Below are 23614 nucleotides of genomic sequence, written 5' to 3'. Positions count from 1 at the left end.
TGAAGATTGGTTTGACTTTCTTTTACGCTGAGTTAGTCCTTCCGACAAACGTATCTTTTTCGTTGTCTTCACATTTTTCCTGCAGCCATCTCGTCTTAGCCTCCCTACACTTCCTATTTATTTCATTCCTCAGCGACTTGTATTTCTGTATTCATGAGTTTCCAAGAACATTTTTGTACTTCCTCCTTTCGTCGATCAATTGAAGTATTCCTTCTGTTACCCATGGTTTCTTCGCAGTTACCTTCTTTGTACGTGTGTTTTCCTTCCCAACTTCTGTGATGGCCCTTTCTAGAGATGTCCATTCCACTTCAACTGTATTGCCTACCGAGCTATTCCTCAGTGCTGTATCTATAGCGTTAGAGAACTTCAAACGTGTCTCGTCATTCCTTAGAACTTCCGTATCCCACTTCTTTGCGTATTGATTCTTCCTGACTAATATCTTGAACTTCAGCCTACTCTTCATCACTACTACATTGTAATCTGAGTCTATATCTGCTCCTGGGTACGCCTTACAATGCAATATCTGATTTCGGAATCTCTGTCTGACCATGATGTAATCTAACTGAAATCTTCCTGTATCACCCGGCCTTTTCGAAGTATACCTCCTCCTCTTGTGAGTCTTCTAATGTTCTAATGTGTGTGAGCTCTTAATGGACCAAACTGCAGAGGTCTTCGTTCTCTAGGCTTACACACTACTTAAACTAACTTACACTAACCTACGCTAAGAACAACAAATACAGCCATGCCCGATGGAGGACTCGAACCTCTGGCGGGAGAAGCCGCGCAGTGAATGACGTGGCGCCTCTAACCACGCGGCCACTCGGCGCAGCTTGTGATTCTTAGAGTATTCGCTATTACTAGCTGAAACATGTAATTCGGCGGGCTTCTTTCTGAGTGCTGGGATAAAGTAGCAACGTCAGTGAACGCCATTATTGGCTTCAAAGCAACGGGAATTTATCCCTTTAATCCAGACGCAGTACCAGACTACGTACTCACAACTAATTCAGCTAAACTAGCAGGCAATGAAACTATCAACTCACTAGATCAAAGATCCGATGAAAGAACCTAGTTACCTGAGCCTCAGTCCACTACTAGAGCAGACAGATGTGGCGAAAAAGAGCACTATCAGCTCGGCCGTGTCCTCTAGTAAAGCAACAATATGTGACGATTTCAAGGGAACGTACCAAATCATGCCAACAAATATAATGTACAGTATTTCAACTGTATTAGTTAGAGTCAAAATCCAAAATAACATTGTAACCTCCCCAGAAAAATAAAATATAATAATATGAATAATACTCTCATTTAGCGTAACTACCCAACTGTGAAAATATAATACAATGTGACAAACCTATAACCTTTCAATAATTGACAGTCAGTTAACCTGGTAAATTTTTGGACGTCAGCAATGCTGCGTCATGGCCCTGATACATCATTCTGAATAAGTTGAAAAATCTTACCTTAATTAGGTCGCCGGATAACGCGTATGTATCTGCTCCGATAAGATATTTTTCCTGGCGCAGCTAAGTGCAATGCTGGCCGATAGATTTGTCTTTTATAAAAGGGAAGAACTGATTTTTCTTTTCAATAATCGGGATGGCCAAGGATTGGAGAAATTATTGAATTGTTTGAATTGAGATTAATGTCAAAAGTTACTTTTTATGAGAAAGATTATTATTAACAGATTTTTTTTAAACATTTACATGGGACTTGATGTAACAATACTACATATGCGCGAGGCTGCTTTTACCTTATCCTACAACGCTCAGGCTCTGCCATCGCTGCACGCGACCGGCCCAGCCAACACGATACACCAGACACGACTGCTCGCTACCAACAACTAACTGCAACTGCTACACAGTTCCTACTGCAGTCAATACTACTCTTTGGTCTCAGATTCTCTTCTAGCTTACATATCGCAGGCAGCGCGTGAGCAATACATCGAAATTACATCAGCTCGAGTGCGCTAGCAACAAGTTCTCTAATTATGGACCTCTTACAACATAAACAGAAAAACTCAAGCTACAAGTTTGCCATCATAAGAAAACGTAAAAAAGTTAAATTTGAGACTTCATGAGAGAGGAGGAAAAGCTGGTTACTCGAAAAAAGTCGTAAACAGGTTTTGAACGAGGCGGAGGTTAAACTGAGGTCAGACAGTTCATACTCATCAGAGGAAGTCCAGTACAAGTGATGGTCTTTATGATGAAGAGGAAGAGTGTGTTGGTTGTCGGGAGAATTTCCTAAAAACAAAGGAAGAGTGCAATTGGATTGAGAATGTCAGGCGCAAGCGTTAATAACACGAATCCTGCACATCATATAAGTTTAAGTTGCAGTTTTATTTAAAATTGTGTGATTCCCTATAACTTTCTCTACAAAACTTACCTGTAACATATAGTTCAATAAAACATGTTAAGGATATTGGATACTCTTTTAATACGATTTCCTTTTCGGTTTTAAAGTGTTTGTAAGCTGGTCACCTGTCACTTGTGTGTCTGACGCTCTAACCTTGTTACAAAGTACTTCAGCCATGTTTCATACTAATAAAACAATTTGTTGTTAATACGAAACTCGGTCTAACTTCATGAACGAAGTCTTTTTTTATAAATATATAAAGCAATATCTGTAAATTTTCCATTGTTTTCGTGTGCTAGGGTTTTGTATTGCATTTGATAAAATCCTTGACATCTATGTTTCATCCTTTTATATATGTACAAAAAATCGAAACACAAAAAAACAATTAATGCAGACAAATGAAACTTCGGGAATACATTTGACAAGGTAACATATTTAAGTGATTGAAATGCTGGTACATTAATGACCATTGGAACCTCCAAAATGTTGAATCCAAGGATGCATATGAGCATACATTGTGTTGCACAGGTGCATAATGTCAGTTTGTGGGATGAAGTTTCACGCCTGTTGCACTTGCTCCGTTAATAAGCGTTCGGTTAATGCTGATTGTTGATCATCCTGGAGGTGTGTTCCGACGATGGTCCATATTTCTCCATTGGAGAAAGATCTGATGTTCGAGCAGACCAAGGCAACTGGTGGAAACTTTGTAGAGCATACTGGATTACAACAGCGGTATGTGGGCGAGCGTTATCCAGTTGGAAAACAATGCCTGGAATGCTGTTCATTAACGGCAGTACAGCAGGCCGAACTACCAGACTGACGTACAATTTGTTGTCAGGTTGTGTGGGATAACCAACGGAGTGTTCCTGCAGTCATACGAAATCGCACCCCAGTGCATAATTTTAGTAACAATTCCAGTCCGTCTAGCACACAGGCAGGCTGGTTGCAGGGTCTCAATTGGTCTCCTTCTAACCAACACACGGCCATCGCTGGCACCTAGGCAGAAGCAAGTATAATAAGAAAACACAACAGATATCTACCTTGTCCTCCAATGAGCTACCGAGCGAGGTGGCGCAGTGGTTATCACACTGGACTCGCATTCGGGAGGACGACGGTTCAATCCCGTCTCCGGCCATCCTGATTTAGGTTTTCCGTGATTTCCCTAAATCGCTTCAGGCAAATTCCGGGATGGTTCCTTTGAAAGGGCACGGCCGATTTCCTTCCGCATCCTTCCCTCACCCGAGCTTGCGCTCCGTCTCTAATGACCTCGTTGTCGACGGGACGTTAAACACTAAGCTCCTCCTCCTCCAATGAGTTCTGGCTTGACACCACCAAAGATGCAAATGGCGCTGGTTTTGGATTAGTGGAATATAGAGTGTCAGGTTCGGAGAGGCCCTTGAAGTTATCGATTTTTAACAATTCGTTGTGGCATTATGGTGCGAACTGCTGCTCAGATTGCTGCTGCAGATGCAGTACGATACTTCAGAGCCATACGTCAAACACAATGGACATCCCTTTCGCTAGTGCCACGTGGACGTCCGGAGCCCGGTCTTCTTGTGACCATACACTCTCCCAACCACCATTGCCAACAATCATGTACAGTGGCTACATTTCTGCCCAGTCTTTCTGCAGTATCGCAGAAGGAACATCAACCTTCTCGGAGCCCTATTACATGACACCGTTAAAACTCAGTGAGTTGTGTCTTTGTGCCTTAAAGGCATTCTTGACGAACATCGAGTCCAGTCTCAAAGATAACAAACGCTCATGACCGTTACAGCGTGTAGTTAAGTCAAACCTGATTTGCACACGAGCTACCAGCTCCGCTCTTACGCGAGTGGCGTGGAATATGCATAGACATCTTTACGTGGAGAAACACGACTACAGTACCAACTTTCGTTTACATCGCACAATTCCCGCGATTTTGTTGCCATCAGTGTGTGTTTATGATATTCAAGAAACTACTAACGAATTCATAAATAGTGGCGTTCGTCCGCTTATCGTGCTTATGTAATCGAGCATGATTTTACCCATTCTACCAGCAATGATAAATAATAGTTTTTTATCCATTTAGCTAAGTAAGAAAAGCACACCATAGTATATAGTTCTATTCCCTTGTAGCGCCATCTACCGTTATGGAAATGATGTATCCTGATCTATAGCTAAGCTTTTTCCCTGTAGACGGCCTCAGTGGTTCGATCTAGTTCGCTGAAGTGGTAGATTAACAGATTATGTCATTACTGTAATTTCATTTTTTAATCGTTGATATGTCGTTATCAGTATCACCTTACTCGATATATAGCGGACTTTATATTTTTCGAGCAAACTTACGTACCTAATCGGTGTTTGAACGAATATTTTAGGCCATTACAATGTAAGTTTGCTGCACTGAGCAAATGATCTGTGATAGCAAGATTGTTCATATTTCTACACATTGGAGCGATGGATTACAGTGACGTCTATTTATTCTACAATTTTAACCTATGGTTTTAGAATTGGTTTTATATCTTCTTATACGTATTAACTTGTAATTTGTGAAATATGATGCAATTCACAATTTTCGCACCTAAAGTGGTTCAAATGGCTCTGAGCACTATGGGACTTAACATCTGAGGTCATCTGTCCCCTAGAACTGAGAATTACTTAAGCTTAAGTAACCTAAGGAGATCACACACATCCATGCCCGAAACAGGATTCAAACCTGCGACTGTAGCGGTCGCGCGGTTCCAGACTGAAGCGCCTAGAGCCGTTTGGCCACAGGGACCGGCGCATCAAAATCGAGCCATTCTTAAGTATAAGCGCGCATGGACATTTGTTCATCAGATTATAGCTCGCATAGTACATCTAAAGGCGTTATCCACATATACGGTTCTTCATATGTGCAGCACTTCGTTAATCGGATTATTTAAGTAATACGATTGTTTATCTCGTACTGTAATTTTTACCTGAAGTCTATCAACTTTGGATTTGTGCTAGCAGTAACATAGCGTGATCTATCGGAAGTACCATGAATGTACCTTTTGATGCACTTTCGAGTTCGTATGAAGAACGGTAGATGGTCATTGATACCACTACTCGGTTTCGTTATCATGACAAATAAGTTTCATTTCCTAAATTTGTGTGAATGGAATCATATTTTTAGCGAGTTTATCTCTTCTTACAATTTTGACAATCGTATTTTTTACGTATATATTTAATTTGTTATTATCATCTGACAAACAATGTTCAGACATCTTCACTTGTTGTAATTATTTAAATTGGTTTTATCAATTACCATCACTGTATAGATTTTTTGTAATTTGATATATTCCTTATGCTTGTATTGTAGTTACTCCACTACTTTACATAGAGGGCGCTTATTGCAACGTGGCGCCACCTCATGTTGTCTTCCTATAGTGTGAAACGTCCCCTTAGAAAAAATTATACATGACTGTGCTTAAACTGACACACAATATTTTTAGCGCAACGCAATCTGACTTCCAAAAATCCCTACGAAAGAATGGCCCTGATTAACATAAACCTATACGTCTCACAAATTCTTCGTTACTCAAGCTGCTGCAATACAGCGAGCGCCACTACTGCCAGCTAAATAAAAGATTCAAACTACTGAAGGCACTAACTACTGATAGGCACAGTTAGCAAATGAAAGATTTTAATAGAGAACAAACAGTGTATTTACCTTAATAGTCAAAATATATATGGTAGTTAATGACATCCAGTCTTACAAATTACAAAACTCCGCCATTTCTCTCCTCACATCCACCACTGCTGGCGACTCGCCTCCAACTGCGCAACGCTACGCGCTGTTAGCATCCAGCTGCCGCTGCCCAACACTACAATGGCGAGTATTACAACAATGCCAACCAGCCACAGACTGCTCACGGCACAGCCAGTGATTTTCATACAGAGCGCTACGTGGCGGCGGCGTTACCAATAAAAAAACGTAAACAGCCTACTTACAAGTGTTGACCTATAATGACTTCACGATAGGAATCTCTCAATTACAGTACTTCTACTTATGTCACGTATCGGTTAGAAAAACGGTATGTTATGACTTTGAATTTTAATTTTAGACATCTGCATATGTTGTAGCTAGGTTTTACTGTTAATTTTGTCGTTTGTTAAAGCAGTTGTTGTTTATGCCCTGTCTCTTGTATTTGTTTTATCATCGATGATGACTGGTATCAGTCGAAATCGATTTACAACAAGATAAATAAATTACGTTTCCGCGACTGGTTGCTACATTTTTTATAATTCTTCTTATACTTTCTTGGCCGTATATTTCATGCATAACGAATTTCGTCAACATAAATTACAGGGATGTGTGAAGCATAACGGACTAGTCGAATTCTGGTCAACGGTCCTGGCAATATTGTGTAATTTCTAAGCAATGTAACTGTATGTTATGGTACAACGTGATAAAAACCTGTTCACCCTCCACGCTGTGCTCTATACTGGGACAGATGTACCGCCTTCACGTTTCTTTATCAAGAAGCAGCAATTAAATCCAAAGATAAGTGCTTCGCTAACAGTCTTAGCGTAATTCCAACTTTTATGCAAATTGAGAAATGCAGTGGTGGTGAATGCAGAATACTCAAGGTAGCTGTATTCTATTAAATCTGGAATTTACAGAAAGAAATTCACTGAGCCTTCCTGATACGAAGTGAAAGAATTTCTTGTCGCTCACTTACGAAAAGACAGAAATTCTCTTACCAAAGTGATTCCAGGATTGTTAACTGAACATTACTTGTTGATTCAGCGTGTATTATTGGAAAAAGAATAAAATTATTTAGAAGTTTTATTAAAAAACGATAAAATTATTCTCTGAGGTCAAAGTATTAACAAAAATACAATTTTCACTACATTCAAGGTTACCAAATCTGCTTCCGATCATTCCAAATTATTCAGAATTGCACAGTGTTTCAATTATTATAACTGCTGCGTAGCATGTACAAATACAATAACGTCTTCACCCCATCACTTTCGTTCTGTATCCTGAATGGAATCGGACGACGACAGATCAGACACGCTGCAAGATGCATTTTACTCATGAGGTCAGGATTCTTTTTCAATATGCCACATTTTTACAAGTGATGGTACTGCTGAAAACTAAAAAAAATACATCGGAAATAAATTCCTGCTGAGCTACAGGCATATTTTCCGCATATATATGTCGGAAGATTTGCTCCTTCACATCCTACATTCGAAGTCTGCGACGTCTACCGCAATCGCTTTTCACGGTTACGAATGCTTTCGTGTCTGCAACTCGTTGCAACATCCTTTCTCATTTCTTAAAGAAAGAATTCGGCGCTGATGCTGCCGTTCGGAGAACAGGGCGTGTGTCACTCAATTAGCGCCCGCCACTAGCTAAACCACGACGCAAAACGATGTTAGCCGTTTTCTTCGAGGGATAATAGGAGTATATTTCACTGGTTACGTTACTGCCTTGAAGTTTTACAAGCCACCACCTAGCTACAAATACTCTTCGCTTCGATCCGAAATTCAGTTGCACTCACATCTTAGAACGCTTCTGCGAAAGAAAGGCTTAGCCTCGTATTTACTATTACGTCAAAGCAGAATCTCCACCTCTTTCACTTTTTCTCTAACGTCGGTTGCTAACGAAACTCTCGCTGTGCTTTCTTTCGCTTTTACATCGTGACTTGTGAAACCAGAGGGCTTACAACTCCAATTTGATACACAACGTTATTTTTAGATTACGTTATCATGTTATTCTTATTCCAATGTTTCCATCAATAACTCAAATTCTAAGACTTCCAGTAACAGAAAATGTCGTCGTCGTTACAGAGAAACAGCTTTTCTCGTATTCCGCTATCAAACGTAGTGGAAACGGATTTCACAGATGAGCTTCATTGGGTTGAAGTATCAATAACAATGAACATCTCACTACGCATTGTCAACGCTCACCCTTATAGTCGCTTTGGCATATCCCATGAAAACAACCGAACGAAAATAACTGATTCATTTTGTTGTTGCAAAACAGTCAACCCATTCAGCATGTTCCATAAAGCTTCTTTCAGCCGTCTAGTTTCCAAACTTATTTTAGACGGCTGAAAGGTGTTTTATTTGACATCCTGTATCGAACAGCCGTGTCCCGCAACTTCTGAGTGAAGCCAGCATGCAGTACTTGAATTAACTGAACTAAAGCAGTGCTACAGTACACCACAAGCGTGTGGCCCAACCTACAGGGGTAAGTGAAGATATATCTCATGGGGTATGCCAAAGCGAAAATAAGTGTTATAAATGTCCCTTTTATTATGTACTGAGTGCAGTAATTTTTCTTTTCATCACTTGAAACTGGTTCATACATTGTTGTGGACTAAGTTTTATGAGGTGCCACTTACGTATAATAATTAAGCTTCCTCACCACTGGCGTAAGTCCGCTGTCACTTGAATTGCCGACCCCACACAAAAACATCAGAAACCCCGGATATCAGAGTCAAACAACACACGCGCGCGCGCGCGCGCGCGCGCGTGCGCACACACACACACACACACACACACACAGACTGTAGATGATAAACTGGCTGAAGACGATGTACCGCGGGAGGCGGGGACATGAGTGGGGGGATTATTTCTCGATTGGGTTTCAGTGCCAGACAAAGCCTATAAGAACGCGCCCCCTGCCGATCACCAGGTATGACTTATATACGAGAGTAACAGGGATCTGAAAAAGCTTATTATGTCAAACGTAGTACTCATTTGCAGCAAGGAATATGAACGTAAATTAAGTTAAATTTTTATACGGCTCAGTGAGTAGAAGACAAATGATATTTGAAATTTTCAGTTATGTCGCTAGTGGCCGCCGTCGTGCTTCATACGATCGCAGGTTGTCGTCGGTTGTACTTGGCTCAATAAAGAAGTATGCCGTACAAAATGTAACTAAATTCAATTTCCTACAAAAGGGGCTGTAGCAATTTATAGAGACCGATACTGAATCCCGAAGACTAGCACGTGGCCGACTACGTGTGACATCAGAAAGAGAGAAAATAGCATTACGGTATAGCCTTAGTACTCCTCGCGCAACTGGCATCTGACCTTGCAGCATCGGCTGGAAGTGTGTATCAAAGCAAATGGTGTACAGAAGGCTTCGACAGAGTAACCTTTATTGACAGAGACCTGCTGTATGTGTACCTCTGACGTGTCTTCAGAGAAGGGAACGTCTAGAGTGGAGGCGTCAACATGTCACCTGGAACAGTAGGCCAATGTTCTTTTCACAGATGAGTCCCGATTTTGTCGGAGAGTGATTGGCGACGGATTCGCACCAGGACGGAACGGGATCACGATTTCTGGACCCCAACATTGAGGAAAGATATCGAAATTAAATGGTTGAAGTGGCTCTGAGCCCTATGGAATTTAACATCTGTGGTCATCAGTCCCCTAGAACTTAGAACTACTTAAACCTAACTAGCCTAAGGACATCACACACATCCATTCCCGAGGCAGGATTCGAAATTGCGACCGTAGCGAAAGATATCGATATCGAGGCGACCTCATAGAGCACGGGTGGCTGATGTTTTCTTGGTTCAAATGGCTCTGAGCACTATGAGACTCAACATCTTAGGTCATAAGTCCCCTAGAACTTAGAACTACTTAAACCTAACTAACCTAAAGACATCACACACACCCATACCCGAGGCAGGATTCGAACCTGCGACCGTAGCAGTACCGCAGTTCCGGAGTGCAGCGCCAGAACCGCACAGCCATCATGGCCGGCGATGTTTTCTTGGAAATAGAAGATATTGCTCACTCTCCCGTTTCGATTCCCATAGAGCATGAGTGAGATGCTCTAGGGAGACGGGCTGTCTCACGTCAGCATCCACCAACCAGTCTCCAACACTTGCGAGCAGCTCTGCATGAAGAATGGGTGTTATTGCCTCAAAACTAAATCGATGACATCATTCACAGCATGCCCCGTCGTTGTCAGACGTGTACTGTTGCCAGAGGTTGTCACACCCCGTACTGAGAACATTAACTATTTGTCGGAATGTGTGTCCAAATCCGTTAAGTTGGGAAAAATGATAACGGTCTTGTCTATCGTTATGCATGTTGCAAATGTTTACGTTCTCCATTATCTACACTGTTTCCACGTTACCGTGTAGCACTGCTATTGTTTTGTGGCAAAATAAATGCAACCTTTGCAAAACTTCCGTTTGTTACTTCAACTTTGGACACCAGCGTAGTACGGACGTGCAGAAACTAGCGTTACATTTGACATGTACATTGATGACTATTTTTGACGGATGGTCCTGGCGGAGGTTCGAGCCCTCCCTCGGGCATGGGTGTGTGTGTGTTTGTCCTTAAGATAATTTAGGTTAAATAGTGTGTAAGCTTAGGGACTGATGGCCTTAGCAATTAAGTCCCATAAGAATTCACACACATTTGATTTGAACTATTTTTCACAAGAAAGGGAATAACACTGAAATAATTTAGTAGACTTTTAGACGTTAGACATTCTGACACTAGAAAAGCATCGTGCAACAATGAACAATGTGTGCGTGTGCGTGTGCGTGTGCGTGCGTGCGGGTGTGAGTGTGTGTGTGTGTGTGTGTGTGTACATGTGCTGATGTAATTTAAATGTGGAAACACCGCAATTTACATTATTTACCTAATATTTTGGGTAAATACTTGTGAACATGGAGCAAGAAATTGAGATTGTTGAAATATGTCCGAGAACGGTCAAGATAGCTGCTGTGGGATCGGTTATTTCATTTTAATGGTCTGTAAAGTACTGACATGTGATTAGCTGTTTTCTTTTGACGGCCACCACTGTTCCATGAAACACGATTTATTAAAAAGAGTCCTAAAAACAAAACTTTTTCACGTATTAGTGCAGCTCTTGACTTACATTATTGCGCAATTCAAGTCAACAAAAGATCATCGAAATGAGTAACGATGTGCAACTCTATGCCAGGTCCTAATTACACACAGTTTCAGTGGGCTCAGGTTTCAAAGCAAAATAATTGGCTCGCCAAATGCGGGAAATTCTATTAACCAGATGAACAAATTCAAAAATTCGGTTTCATATTAAGTAATGTAATCTTGCTCGACAACCATGTTTATTGCAATGCAAGCTATATTTTATTTAGTTATTGACGAGCTCCCATACAAGGGGAAGGCCTCACACACGGCCAACCGATTCGCCTCAAATTTGGTAGGTGGCTTGTGTACAACCTAAAACGAAGGACTCTAAGATATTTTGGGTCAAAACTCCCGCATTTTTGAGGAAATCACCCCTAAAAGTTATGACGAGCAATAGACTAAAAATTGGAGAGATCGATAGATAATTGTAAATTGAGAATTTTTCATCATCAGGTATCGGGTCCGCAAACGCAAGATTTTCCAGAAATCGAGGAAAGAAACTTTTACAACTGCCGCTTTTGTACCCACATGGTAAACGCCTTTCGCCTACAGCGCCGATAGCTGCCGTCAAGGTAGCTCAGCGTGTTCGGTCGGAGGGCTAGCTGCCCTCTGTAATAATAATAATAATAATAATAATAATAATAAAAACCTGAATGAATGGATCAATACTGAACTTCAATGGGAATCAGGGGACGTCCACCACGAACAATTGCAACAACTATAACGAACAAACTGAGATTACGAGAAAAAAAAGATACCGCAATGGCCAAGATAATTGGCTGGAAATTCTTTTCGTTTGTATTTTTCCATATCTCAGTTGATAGGGATAGGAGGGTTAATAAGGTAAGTAAATCAATAAGGAATGGTAATAATACTTACCTTATTAACCCTCCTATCCCTTTTAATTGAGATATGGAAAAATACAAACGAAAAGAACATCCGATAGGTTTTTTCGAGATTCGAACCCGGGTACTCCGAGTCCCAGCCAGTTACCTTGACCGTTGCGCTATCGGTGCTGTCGGCGAAAGGCGTTTACCATGTGGGTACTGAAGCGGCAGTTGTTAACGTTTCTTACCTCTATTTCTGGAAAAGTACGCTTTTTCGGATCCTATACCTGATGACGAAATATGCTACATTTACAATTATCTATCTATCCCTTAAATTTTGAGTCGCTTGCTCGTCATAACCTTTAGGGATGATTTTCTCAAAATTTCGGGGTAGTTGACCCCAAACATCTTAGAATCCTTCGTTTTAGGTTGTATACAAACGACATGCCAAATTGGAGCCGAATCGGTTAGCCGTGTCTGACGCCTTCCCTTTGTGAGACTACAGTTTGATTCAGTAAAGTTCGTGTCTTCCCGATACCGAGATCTGTTGCTATCTTTGCATTCACCGCACTGGATGATATTACACCCAATTCATACTTTTCTGTACGATTCCAACCCACCAGCTTTCGTTTGCCACAAGGGTCTATAATCTGCATAACTACATCAACACACATACTATGTGAAGGAATTTCCCATGCAAAGGGTACAACGTACCAACACTCTTGATAATCTTTCCTATTCAATTTGCATTCTGAATGAGAGCAAAATTATACTCTATTTTCGTCAGAAAGTGTACTTATGCCACCAAATGTAATACCACGATACCCAGGCGATGTATTTGATGCTGGCAATATAATAGTGATCCACAATTCGTCGAGAACAGTTTCTACATCTTTGTTGGGAACAGATCCTCATGAACTACGTTGTCCAAGGAGCGTATCTGTGACACTTTCTTATGGACTGCACAGACCGCTAGCGATCCTAGCAGCATATCTCTAAATTCTATTGTCTACTGTCATACTTGTATTGTATGGAACTGGGTACCTAGAAACATCAGAGAGACTTCGTCCCCGCCGTAGCCCACCGTGTTACACAACCCCACAACCCACAACAGGCTACAGCAGTCCACTCACACCACCGCCGCACACCGAACCCAGGGTTAATGTGCAGTACGGCCCCAGTGGATCTCTCTCCCCCCCCCCCCCCCCCCCCCCCCCGAGAACGTTTCACACCAGACACAAATGTAACACCAATGTCTGTGTGGTAGAGTAATTATGATGAACGAGTATGTGGAGACAGTGTTTGCGCAGCAATCTCCAACATAGTGTAACTGACGCGAAATAAGGGGAACCAGCCCGCATTCGCCGAGGCAGATGGAAATCGCCTTAAAAACCATCCACAGGCTGGCCGACACACCGAACCTCGACACTAATCCGCCGGGCGGATTCGTACCGGGAACCGGCACGCCTTCCCGCTCGGAAAGCAGTGCGTTACACCGCAAGGCTAACGAGGCGGGCTACTGCCATACTTCGTAAGGATTCCATACACTGCCACAATACTCTAGGTTTGGTTGGAGCATCATATTATATGGAGTTTCCTTTAAACGCGCACAGTACTATCACAGAATCAATATAACAAAATGAAGTCCTTCATTTGGCTTCTCTAACACTCATTATACAGGATCTGCCAATTTTATATCGCTGAAAGCTCACACGACGTTAAGTGCTACAGACATTCTCGTAATCATGGCCTACTGAGTTCTTTCTTATGTGTATTAATTTAGCTTAACCTACATTTCAAGGGTGCTACCATTCAAAAAATGGCTCTGAGCACTATGGGAGTTAACATCTATGGTCATCAGTCCCCTAGAACTTAGTACTACTTAATCCTAACTAACCTAAGGACATCACACAACACCCAGTCTTCAGGAGGCAGAAAAAATCCCTGACCCCGCCGGAGTGCTACCATTCATCAAGTAAAAGTGGAAAATATATTTCCCTGAAATTCGTGACGATATGGTGCTGGTGACCGTCTCTCATAAATCTGTATATTGCAGACACTGGGGGCCCTCTTATGCTAAGTCCTCTACATAGAATATTTATCGTCCACTACAACGTACTGAATTCTATTAGTAAAGTATTCGTTCACTCAATCACCTACACTGTCTGACAGAACATGTTAAGCATTCAGAAGAGCAGGAAGAAACGAAACCACTCAAGTTGAGATGGATGACCTTAGAAGTTAAGTCCCATAGTGCTCAGAGCCATTTGAACCACTTTTCAACTGATTTAAATCATGTCAGGTGACCCCAGAACTACACCAATATATTGCTTACTTCGATAGCCTCCATCTTAATGGATAACAGGGTGAAGATGAAGCTGACGTTCCAGGATTCTGTGCATCATTGTCAAATTCAGGCGCCTAAGGAGTAGGAACCACATTGCACGCTTCATTTTCAAGCGCACCAATTCGTTCAGGTGAAGTTGGAAGTTAATCAACAAATCCTCATCTTCGTCTGACAAGGAACTCAAGCCACTCGTTTCAAGTAGTCTTATGTATAATTTCATCGTCTGTCAGAGCCGAGAAGAGAAAATTAAATAAAGTGATGGTAACTGTTGAAGTAATTGAATAAAGAATTGAAAGTGAACCTAATAACTAAATTAAAAATTTTAGAGCGTTTACCAAGATTACAACTCACGACCTATGTATCACAAATCCAACACGCTACACGTTACACTCTCAACGACATGGCACCTATCTTCCAGTATTAGTAGCTAAACTTTCAGATTTTAATTTAGATTGCGTTTTAAATTATGATTTCGCAATGAGATCAGTCTTGACGTTAGTACCATTATATGCTGTGAGCTAAGACCTGATGTACACGAATGTGTACTTCAAATTCAACAGTCGATATTTGTAAAGCTACGAAACTATCGTATCAATTGCAAGCACATATCACTTCCTTGATGTTTGGAGTAAGACATGATACAACAGTAAAACGATTCAAAAAAAGAATATTGAAACTGAATGTACCTTTCTAGTGTGCCGCAGATGACGTCATCCTTCGGATCGGAAGTTTCAGGATGCGAGAAAACCCACCAAAACAGACCTAGTGCCAAAAACAGAAACTGCATGATGTGCACAGTCAGGTACATCAGGTCTGAATTTGGAAAAACGACACTTGACAAGATCACACTACAAAGACTTGATGTGCGCATATGTGTACATCGGGACTGAGGAGGTTAATTATGGAAATGTATAACAGCTACTGTTATCAAAATCTCAAACGGTATCTTATGGATAAAGAGCTGGTCCAATAAAACCAATGTGACTCGCCAAACATTGTATGGATTTGCCTTACTAAACTGCCATATCATCTGAGACAATAGCAGGAACGAAGAGGCCTGATGTTAAAGCATTTCAGGAATTTTTAGGATAATGGGGTTTGTCATTTGTGTGCTGAGGTGCACACAGCAGTGCATTGTGTTCATATCAACTTCTGCTTGAAGGGCGAGACCCAAATAACCATTACTGGAGAGGTAGGCATCCACTGATAGAATGGATATGTACAACAGGGACGTTGGTCGTCCCATTATAGGAGAAACGACTGTTGGTATCCTGAAATAAGGGAAGAAAGTGGCTATCGAAAACGAGAAAGTGTGGCTGAGGCTCAAGAACTCGACCCACAACGTAACGTGTGGCATGGCACTTAAAATAATGTGCTGCGGGTCTGGCAAACGAAGTTGGGGCTGTGCAGACCTAGTGGGGACATGAACATACCTGGAGCTTTAGTTGATTTCCATCAACTCTGAGAGCCATTAGAAAGAGAGGAATAATTATCTTCACTATCAATGGAGAGTGGTATCGTGTATCTTGGGCTTGGGTATTCAGGTCTTGATGCTCATTAGGAGTACACATGAGTTGGGTGATAAGATAATTTATGGACAGTATTCAGAACATGGAGGACGAGAGTAGAGTTGTGAGTAAGAAAAGTGTAAAAGCGAAAGAGCAGGTTAGGACCAAATTTGAGAGTTAGTCGAAAATATTGGACTCAAGTTTCTATATTGAACCAGGTCTCACAGTGGAAGCAAGTTTAGGACTTTATTTCCAACACCAACAGGAAATAATTTTGTACTTAACGAAAAAATTTGCTTTGGTGAAGCTTGAAAACCAAGACATGAAGCTAAAGCTTACTGAATATATAGTGAGAAAGGAGAGAAAGTATTTGGAGCATTAGAGCACATGAGACCTGATGGGAATGATACGTGTATGTCAAGGCTACAAGCCTAAAATAATCAGTAAAGAGACTGATAAAAGGCAGTCTTCACTCATGAACGGTAATAGACATGAGAACAGGCAATGAAGAGACATGAAATGTCGAACTAGTTTCCAAAGAAGAACGATTATACATGCCTGTAAAACCTTAGCACATTACAGCTATCTAACACATATCCTTCAAACCATATGACAGCAGAGTAGATAAAGATGACGACTATAATGATGATGCCCAATGGGAAGATATGTCACCAGTGAATTAGATTCTGAGGCGACTGAGTACATAGGTGCAACATTATTAAAGACGAAGATGTGGCATCCAACATATTCAGTATGAGGGAATTTGCAGATATGCTGTTAGGAGAACTAAATAAAGATGAAAAGAAAGATCCATGGACGGACTCTCATGGCGATGAGGTGGCGTCAGTAGATCAAACGAATAGTTTTACCATAACAGTAGGGCAAGGTAATTTCAAATTGCTGTTCATAGACATTTAAGGTAGAAGATGTATTACAATGAAGATGACCCTTAGGAAATATATGCGATGAAGGATGAGCGTCAATAGGTACTGAAGGTCTCTAATACTATAAACAGTGCAGGCTGGTACTTTGGTAGAGTACTGAGTTTTGTGGGTAGATATCAATGTCAGATTGTTTGATAAGTTGAGCAAGCATTATGCGAAAGATAGAGCGAATATAAAATACATGTGGGTAATGCTTCAACTGCTGCAAAAGGTATGAGTGATAAACAATGAAACAATAACGTATTCTAGTAGTGGGCGGATGATTAGGAATTTTAATTAGCTGTCAGCGACAAGAAGCATTTGAAATGGTGGAGATGTTCTAAGAAGGATAAATAACTTTTTAATATCTCTTTTATATTACTAAGCATCTATCCAGGTGAGAAGAGTCATATACTGGAAAATTTATAGGTCAATAGCATATCAGGAACCTCAAGAAGATTAAAAATTAAAGGGTGTGTAGGTGTCTAGAATTATAACAACGTATCTCGTTACCTGAAGAAATGAGTGTTCTAAATTTTATGTAAAGAGGTTACAATCATGTCCTTGTTTGTTGGCAGTCGTGTTGTGGTTACTGCTTGGTGTAAGCTTTCGTCTTAGGCGGAGTTGGTTATTAGATGCAGTTTGGTCTATAGATGAGAGACTGAAGTATTATGTTAGCCGTTGGGTGAGATTACGTAAAGTGAATATGGTGCATGTGTACGTTCTGCTTATATATATATATGAGTACTATGGGACCAAACTGCTGAGGTCATCGGTCCCTCTGCTTACACACTACTTAGTCTAACTTAAACTAACTTACACTAAGGACGACACACACACACACACACACACACACACACACACACACACACACACACACACACACACACACACACACCCCCTTGCCCAAGGACTCGAACCTCCCACAAGGGAGGAGTCGTCCGAACCGTGACAAGACGGCTCAGAGAGCGCGGCTCCTGCTTTTTTTTATATATGTTTGAGGATATTTTTGAGGCTTTTGGTGCTACTAGCGAGGAAAGGATTAATGGAGTCAGTTGCTAGGAATGTACTTCGTCAGTGATGAACTGAATTAATGCCAGTGTTCTAATGTCAATTTGAAGCTGTTCCGTCTGTGAATGCGGTGGCGAAATGCTGTTTTTATTGGATGTGGTTTTGAGTACTTTCTTGATAGGACGATTACCTACATGACGAAGGGATCCTGTCCCATTGGATGTGAAGAGTGAACTGTTTATTAAACACACCGAATGAGAACCAATCTTTTAGAAGAACCAGTGTATAAGGTTAATCAGACATACGAAGGTAAGGCTCTGGACAAAATCCATGAAGGATAAGCTCACCACAAAGTCAAAATTCTGGTATAAATACAATGCAGAATAGGTGATATTATACGTATTACATACTTCTGAAAACAGTCTAATAATGAGTTTAAGTTGAAAGGGCTGTCGTGTTTCTCTACTACGTTTGCAGTGAGTCAGTTGGGCCCAGTGTAAGAGCTGATAATCAAGTCTGTAAGGCGGAATATTTATTGACAAGGGAAATGAGATATGTGACAGTTTTCCCAGAATATTGCTAACGAGTTGGGTCAGGATTCAGTGATGTCAAAAGTTTGCAGTAGGATGTGAGAAACACATGAGTTTGTGCTTGCCTTTTTTTCGTTAGTCGATTTTCATGATCAGCTGAGACTACAGGAGACTCCAAAATGTAGTAAAGGGACATAAAATATATGTATAAACAGTCATCTCAGAATGAATAATATTCGTTGTAATTAATGGCATGAAGTAAGTAGCTAGCGCAAATGCTGGGACTCCCTTCATCCATCCCTCCAGTGAATGCAATAAGTTATACTCATATAGTAGTTATGTTTGATTGTTGATTAAAGCCGGCACTACAGTATGGAACCGCGCGACCGCTACGGTCGTTAGGTTTAAGTGGTTCTAAGTTCTGGGGACCGATGACCTCAGGAGTTAAGTGCCATAGTACTCAGAGCCATTTGAACTTCTTTTTTTTGTTGTTGACTAAAGTGCACCCCATGTTTTGTAAGACTAATTTTCTGTGTGGAAATGGTACATACACTCCTGGAAATTGAAATAAGAACACCGTGAATTCATTGTCCCAGGAAGGGAAAACTTTATTGACACATTCCTGGGATCAGATACATCACATGATCACACTGACAGAACCACAGGCACATAGACACAGGCAACAGAGCATGCACAATGTCGACACTAGTACAGTGTATATCCACCTTTCGCAGCAATGCAGGCTGCTATTCTCCCATGGAGACGATCGTAGAGATGCTGGATGTAGTCCTGTGGAACGGCTTGCCATGCCATTTCCACCTGGCGCCTCAGTTGGACCAGCGTTGGTGCTGGACGTGCAGACCGCGTGAGACGACGCTTCATCCAGTCCCAAACATGCTCAATGGGGGACAGATCCGGAGATCTTGCTGGCCAGGGTAGTTGACTTACACCTTCTAGAGCACGTTGGGTGGCACGGGATACCTGCGGACGTGCATTGTCCTGTTGGAACAGCAAGTTCCCTTGCCGGTCTAGGAATGGTAGAACGATGGGTTCGATGACGGTTTGGATGTACCGTGCACTATTCAGTGTCACCTCGACGATCACCAGACGTGTACGGCCAGTGTAGGAGATCGCTCCCCACACCATGATGCCGGATGTTGGCCCTGTGTGCCTCGGTCGTATGCAGTCCTGATTGTGGCGCTCACCTGCACGGCGCCAAACACGCACACGACCATCATTGGTACCAAGGCAGAAGCGACTCTCATCGCTGAAGATGACACGTCTCCATTCGTCCCTCCATTCACGCCTGTCGCGACACCACTGGAGGCGGGCAGCACGATGTTGGGACGTGAGCGGAAGACGGCCTAACGGTGTGCGGGACCGTAGCCCAGCTTCATGGAGACGGTTGCGAATGGTCTTCGCCGATACCCCAGGAGCAAAAGTATCCCTAATTTGCTGGGAAGTGGCGGTGCGGTCCACTACGGCACTGTGTAGGATCCTACGGTCTTGGCGTGCATCCGTGCGTCGCTGCGGTCCGGTCCCAGGTCGACGGGCACGTGCACCTTCCGCCGACCACTGGCGACAACATCGATGTACTGTGGAGACCTCACGCCCCACGTGTTGAGCAATTCGGCGTTACGTCCACCCGGCCTCCCGCATGCCCACTATACGCCCTCGCTCAAAGTCCGTCAACTGCACATATGGTTCACGTCCACGCTGTCGCGGCATGCTACCAGTGTTAAAGACTGCGATGGAGCTCCGTATGCCACGGCAAACTGGCTGACACTGACGGCGGCGGTGTACAAATGCTGCGCAGCTAGCGCCATTCGACGGCCAACACCGCGGTTCCTGGTGTGTCCGCTGTGCCGTGCGTGTGATCATTGCTTGTACAGCCCTCTCGATGTGTCCGGAGCAAGTATGGTGGGTCTGACACACCGGTGTCAATGTGTTCTTTTTTCCATTTCCAGGAGTGTAATTTAATTTCCTTATTATCAAAGATACATTTTCTCTATTAACTGTTCACTTGACAGGTGCCTGCAGTAAATTTTTTGATCGTACCTGCCTTGTCCCAGTCAGTCAAATTTTTGGATCCTGACCATGTTAGTTCTGTGAGTAATTATTACTATTTTTGCGTAAATTTTGGAACTTGTGTCAGATAATATGAAGTAGCCAATGTTTATGTATTTGTTAATGATAAAAGCGAATTACATCTATTCTGTCACATTGTTTGAGAATGTATGAGAGCAGGTCTTCGGCTGCGTGTGATAGCTGTGATTCTGGCGTGGTCCCTGAGATTGTGATGTGCCTGCAGGCATTCTCCTCTGGGCGAAACGCTGGCACTCCTACGATTCATCAGGTCACTTCATACCACACGATAGGGCAGGACATCCCCTTCTACAGCTACTCAACAACATGTGACCTACACCCACAGGTCCACACCCTCTGCTTGCACTACTCAGTGGGATCACTGAGATAATGCCAGCAAGCACCTGTTCTGAGAGAGCTGCCTAAGAACGGCAGCCCACTCTATGTGGCTACCAGCCCACCTAATTGTCTGCTGTGATGCAAACTTTACCACACTCATGTTAAACACATTGAGATTCATTCAGCACTGTTATTACAACTTCTGTGTCAATACGGGGTCTGCAAAACAACAAACGGTTCAAATGGCTCTAAGCACTATGGGACTTGACATCTGAGGTCATCCGTTCCCTAGACTCATTTAAACCTAACTGACCCAAGGACATCACACACATCCATGCCCGAGGCATGATTCGAACCTGCGACCGTAGCAGCAGCGCGGGTCCAGACTGAAGCGCCTAGAACCGCTCTTCCACGGCGGCCGGCGCACCAGAACATTTAAAAAATAATTTTGCTCCCTGTGGAACACTGGGAACTATAACATTTATACGAAGCTAAAGTATAGGTCCCAGCGCTACTGTGCAAGTTATCTGTTTATTAAAATTTTAGTTAGTAAAGCACCATCACGTGCCATAGTGAAAGGTCAGATTTTTCTAAAGCTTGGCTGCGTTAACTTTTAGAGACCAACCATTCACTCGTCGCTTTTGCACAAATCATTCAGCAGAACGCAGGCAGCCATTTGCCCACTAAAGTTGACAGCTCACAAGGGTTTGGACGAAATTATTTGATTTATTTTCCTTATGATTGGCAGCAACAAGCTGAATCGATTGCCAGGGATGATTGCTTGTCCTAGGGAGAGCTTAAATAACCAGGCAGTATTTCAGCTAGGTCCCCCTTTAGTCCAAAGTCTTGAAAGATTCTAAGTCCAACCATATTCAAATTAAGGTCCTCAGACGCTAACTGATAAAAATCACAACTACAAATCCACTTTTAGATTGGTAGTTAAATTTAGGAGTTCGGAATAGTCCCCTTACTAAAAAATTACTCGGAGCCAACAACTCTAAAAAGAAGTCCAGAACTCAGAAAAATCTTTCACGAGATGACCAACTTTCCGCCCATCCAACTCATACAGAGACTGCTCGCGAATGCTGCCCAGATCAGCCTGCCTGAGCCAAGATTCGGCCGGGTGTTTATACTCTTGCACAAATCTCATAAGTCAAATTTTTAGTAATCGTGCTGTTTTCACATAAATCACCTTTTAACATGAAAAACAACACTTTCGGTGCTATTACTGTTAACAAATTTTAACAGTTAATTATGAACCTACTTTTACTTTCCCAATTATTGCTGTTCTTCAATGCTGCCGCAATCTTTACTACCTAAATTACCCTTCTGCCTAAATTTGCAGACTTTTCAGCACGAAATACACATTTCGGCAGGTAGTTCAAAAATGTTAACGTTTATCACAACTTTGTTTTCAATCTCTGAGACGTCTCTAGAGATCTATCCATTGACTCTTTGTTCATGAAAATCGGTGTACTTGTCACCGACCTACAAATTTTAAAATTCATACAGTTTGTGAGATGTCCAACACAGAGTAACTTAAAAGCTATCCATGATACCGAGGTTCATTTATACCCTCGTACTCGTTATGCTTTTCCCTTCATTTATATGTTATGGTCTTTCCAGAAACTTACTGAGTTTACATTTTACACCTGATTTTTCATTCTTTAACAAGATCTTTTACTTTCTTATAGCGGCCCTTTCCACCATTTTTATCCCTAACGGCTTTCGAGCGCAGGGAATACCGGCTACGTGCTTTCAGAGTGAGTTAGACATCGTCTAGCATCAGTATTTCTTACACACGATCTCTGCTCTAATAGCAGAGTTCAAAAGACGCCGATATCTAGCGGTTTGCGGACGAATTACAACGCTTTTGCCGCTGTAGGCGACCACTCAGCTACCATGTGGCTTGCTACCACACACTCCTATCTGCCAAACGTCAGATCGCGGGGCGACAACTGTCACACAGAGCATAACACACTCCGCGCTCTCGGCCGCGTCCGCTTCCGAAGGTTGTAAGGTTCCTTCTTCAGGGGTGTACCTTCACACTGGTAAACATTCAACCTGTTGGTTCCTGTTTTTTGTATAGTCGTATCTTATGATATTTCTTTGGGAGTTTGTCTCTTAGTTGTTTTTATGCAACGTAGCTGTTTCCATGTTTTAGAACTCCGCTGTCACTCTAGAGCTCAACGGAAAAATGACTAATGAGATTCCAATCAACAAACGATTACGACAAGGCTGCTGTACCTACCTAAATTTCTTTAACCTTTATATACATCAAATAATGCAAATATCGAAAACAGATTTTCGTCCTCGCTGGACGACACTTTTAAGTAAAGTTCCACATGATAAGGATGCTGTGATCCTAGCAGATAAAGAAGAGGACCTTCAGACAAGGATGTACTTGCTGAAACCTATAAGTGCAAAATTTGACATAGAAATGTAAACAGAAAAAAATAAGGCAGTGACCCACATGGGGAAAGAACACATTAGAAACAGGTAGTGGTAAACCGAAAGACTTTAGAGCAAGTAAACCATTTTAGTTACCTAGGATGTGGTGTGGCGGGTACGGCAAAGTTATACACTGAAGAGCCAAATAATCTGGTTCACCTGCCTAATATCGTGTAGATGCCCCCGTGAAAACGAAACGTCGTAACACGACGTGGAATGGACTCGACTGATGTCTGATACAGTGCTGGAGGGAACTGACATCACAGATCCTGCAGGGCTGTCCATTAATCCGTAAGAGCACGAGAGGTGGATATGTCTCCTCAACAACACGTTGCAAGGCATCCCAGATATGCTCAATAATGTT

This window comes from Schistocerca gregaria, chromosome 2 (assembly GCF_023897955.1).
Source record: "Schistocerca gregaria isolate iqSchGreg1 chromosome 2, iqSchGreg1.2, whole genome shotgun sequence".
NCBI classification, from domain to species: Eukaryota; Metazoa; Arthropoda; class Insecta; order Orthoptera; family Acrididae; genus Schistocerca; species Schistocerca gregaria.
The sequence above is the reverse complement of the archived record's forward strand: the minus strand, read 5'-3'. Positions refer to the sequence as shown.